The sequence below is a fragment of the Drosophila ficusphila genome, unplaced genomic scaffold, assembly GCF_018152265.1.
Source record: "Drosophila ficusphila isolate 14025-0441.05 unplaced genomic scaffold, ASM1815226v1 contig_498, whole genome shotgun sequence".
Classification (NCBI taxonomy): domain Eukaryota; kingdom Metazoa; phylum Arthropoda; class Insecta; order Diptera; family Drosophilidae; genus Drosophila; species Drosophila ficusphila.
Genome location: NW_025064418.1, coordinates 63,548 through 67,500, shown reverse-complemented (window position 1 = coordinate 67,500; position 3,953 = coordinate 63,548). Strand labels below are relative to the sequence as shown.

Here is a 3,953-nt window from a genome sequence, read left to right as displayed (position 1 = left end):
ATCATTAAAATTGTAATATTTAAACAATATTATGATAATAGTGTGCATTTTTTCCATATAAGGACATTGTAATCTATTAGCATACAAAATTTATCATAAAATATGGCTTATAGTTTATTTAAATTAAAATGCTTGCGTTTTAACACAAAATAAATGTCATTAATTTGATAAAGTGCTGATAGATTTATATGATTACAGTGCGTTAATTTTTCGGAATTATATAATGGCATAATTATCAATGATTTTTGTGTTTATTATATGCACTTGTATGATTAACAATGCGAAAGATTCAGGATACCTTCGGGACCCGTCTTGAAACACGGACCAAGGAGTCTAACATATGTGCAAGTTATTGGGATATAAACCTAATAGCGTAATTAACTTGACTAATAATGGGATTAGTTTTTTAACTATTTATAGTTAATTAACACAATCCCGGGGCGTTCTATATAGTTATGTATAATGATATTTATATTATTTATGCCTCTAACTGGAACGTACCTTGAGCATATATGCTGTGACCCGAAAGATGGTGAACTATACTTGATCAGGTTGAAGTCAGGGGAAACCCTGATGGAAGACCGAAACAGTTCTGACGTGCAAATCGATTGTCAGAATTGAGTATAGGGGCGAAAGACCAATCGAACCATCTAGTAGCTGGTTCCTTCCGAAGTTTCCCTCAGGATAGCTGGTGCATTTTAATATTATATAAAATAATCTTATCTGGTAAAGCGAATGATTAGAGGCCTTAGGGTCGAAACGATCTTAACCTATTCTCAAACTTTAAATGGGTAAGAACCTTAACTTTCTTGATATGAAGTTTAAGGTTATGATATAATGTGCCCAGTGGGCCACTTTTGGTAAGCAGAACTGGCGCTGTGGGATGAACCAAACGTAATGTTACGGTGCCCAAATTAACAACTCATGCAGATACCATGAAAGGCGTTGGTTGCTTAAAACAGCAGGACGGTGATCATGGAAGTCGAAATCCGCTAAGGAGTGTGTAACAACTCACCTGCCGAAGCAACTAGCCCTTAAAATGGATGGCGCTTAAGTTGTATACCTATACATTACCGCTAAAGTAGATGATTTATATTACTTGTAATATAAATTTTGAAACTTTAGTGAGTAGGAAGGTACAATGGTATGCGTAGAAGTGTTTGGCGTAAGCCTGCATGGAGCTGCCATTGGTACAGATCTTGGTGGTAGTAGCAAATAATCGAATGAGACCTTGGAGGACTGAAGTGGAGAAGGGTTTCGTGTGAACAGTGGTTGATCACGAGTTAGTCGGTCCTAAGTTCAAGGCGAAAGCCGAAAATTTTCAAGTAAAAAACTAATGACTAAATAAATATATATACAAGCCAAAAATAATATACTTGAATAATTTTGAACGAAAGGGAATACGGTTCCAATTCCGTAACCTGTTGAGTATCCGTTTGTTATTAAATATGGGCCTCGTGCTCATCCTGGCAACAGGAACGACCATAAAGAAGCCGTCGAGAGATATCGGAAGAGTTTTCTTTTCTGTTTTATAGCCGTACTACCATGGAAGTCTTTCGCAGAGAGATATGGTAGATGGGCTAGAAGAGCATGACATATACTGTTGTGTCGATATTTTCTCCTCGGACCTTGAAAATTTATGGTGGGGACACGCAAACTTCTCAACAGGCCGTACCAATATCCGCAGCTGGTCTCCAAGGTGAAGAGTCTCTAGTCGATAGAATAATGTAGGTAAGGGAAGTCGGCAAATTAGATCCGTAACTTCGGGATAAGGATTGGCTCTGAAGATTGAGATAGTCGGGCTTGATTGGGAAACAATAACATGGTTTATGTGCTCGTTCTGGGTAAATAGAGTGTCTATCATTTATGGTGGTTACTTGTTCCCCGGATAGTTTAGTTACGTAGCCAATTGTGGAACTTTCTTGCTAAAATTTTTAAGAATACTAATTGGCTCAAACCGATTAGTTCTTATTAATTATAACGATTATCAATTAACAATCAATTCAGAACTGGCACGGACTTGGGGAATCCGACTGTCTAATTAAAACAAAGCATTGTGATGGCCCTAGCGGGTGTTGACACAATGTGATTTCTGCCCAGTGCTCTGAATGTCAAAGTGAAGAAATTCAAGTAAGCGCGGGTCAACGGCGGGAGTAACTATGACTCTCTTAAGGTAGCCAAATGCCTCGTCATCTAATTAGTGACGCGCATGAATGGATTAACGAGATTCCTACTGTCCCTATCTACTATCTAGCGAAACCACAGCCAAGGGAACGGGCTTGGAATAATTAGCGGGGAAAGAAGACCCTTTTGAGCTTGACTCTAATCTGGCAGTGTAAGGAGACATAAGAGGTGTAGAATAAGTGGGAGATATTAGGCTTCGGTTTGATATCGCCAATGAAATACCACTACTCTTATTGTTTCCTTACTTACTTGATTAAATGGAACGTGTATCATTTCCTAGCCATTATACGGATATATTTATTATATCTTATGGTATTGGGTTTTGATGCAAGCTTCTTGATCAAAGTATCACGAGTTTGTTATATAATCGCAAACAAATTCTTTAATAAAACGATGCATTTATGTATTTTTGATTTGAAAATTTGGTATAACTCCAATTACTCAGGTATGATCCAATTCAAGGACATTGCCAGGTAGGGAGTTTGACTGGGGCGGTACATCTCTCAAATAATAACGGAGGTGTCCCAAGGCCAGCTCAGTGCGGACAGAAACCACACATAGAGCAAAAGGGCAAATGCTGACTTGATCTCGGTGTTCAGTACACACAGGGACAGCAAAAGCTCGGCCTATCGATCCTTTTGGTTTAAAGAGTTTTTAACAAGAGGTGTCAGAAAAGTTACCATAGGGATAACTGGCTTGTGGCGGCCAAGCGTTCATAGCGACGTCGCTTTTTGATCCTTCGATGTCGGCTCTTCCTATCATTGTGAAGCAAAATTCACCAAGCGTTGGATTGTTCACCCATGCAAGGGAACGTGAGCTGGGTTTAGACCGTCGTGAGACAGGTTAGTTTTACCCTACTAATGACAAAACGTTGTTGCGACAGCATTCCTGCGTAGTACGAGAGGAACCGCAGGTACGGACCAATGGCACAATACTTGTTCGAGCGAACAGTGGTATGACGCTACGTCCGTTGGATTATGCCTGAACGCCTCTAAGGTCGTATCCGTGCTGGACTGCAATGATAAATAAGGGGCAATTTGCATTGTATGGCTTCTAAACCATTTAAAGTTTATAATTCATTTTATAAACGACAATGGATGTGATGCCAATGTAATTTGTAACATAGTAAATTGGGAGGATCTTCGATCACCTGATGCCGCGCTAGTTACATATAAAAACATTATTTAATACAATGACAAAGCCTAGAATCAATTGTAAACGACTTTTGTAACAGGCAAGGTGTTGTAAGTGGTTGAGCAGCTGCCATACTGCGATCCACTGAAGCTTATCCTTTGCTTGATGATTCGATATTTAATAAAATAACGAAATGGAAAGAATATTATAATTATTAAATTTATTTTGATAATTATAATTTTGGATTTTTGGGGAATCCAAAGAAAAAGGTAGCCAAAAAGTACTCGTCATATTATTAGTGACGCATATAAGATCATGTCAAAGTAAAAGAAACAAAGTAATGTTTGAGATTAACTATGAATCCACTTTTACGGTAGCCAAATGTCCCGTCATATTATTAGTGACGCATATAAGATCATGTCAAAGTAAAAGAAACAAAGTAATGTTTGAGATTAACTATGAATCCACTTTTACGGTAGCCAAATGTTCCGTCATATTATTAGTGACGCATATAAGATCATGTCAAAGTAAAAGAAACAAAGTAATGTTTGAGATTAACTATGAATCCACTTTTACGGTAGCCAAATGTTCCGTCATATTATTAGTGACGCATATAAGATCATGTCAAAGTAAAA

The 3,953-nt window shown here is 38.0% G+C and overlaps 1 non-coding gene across 1 annotated transcript in view; it reads left to right on the top strand.

The window, feature by feature from the left end:
- LOC122320400 overlaps nucleotides 1-3,492 on the top strand; it is a 3,962-nt gene extending 470 nt beyond the window's left edge. The window contains exon 1 of the ribosomal RNA XR_006245660.1: nucleotides 1-3,492. This exon is cut by the window's left edge and continues 470 nt beyond it. This is a non-coding gene — a ribosomal RNA (large subunit ribosomal RNA).
- The last annotated feature ends 461 nt before the right edge of the window (nucleotides 3,493-3,953 follow it).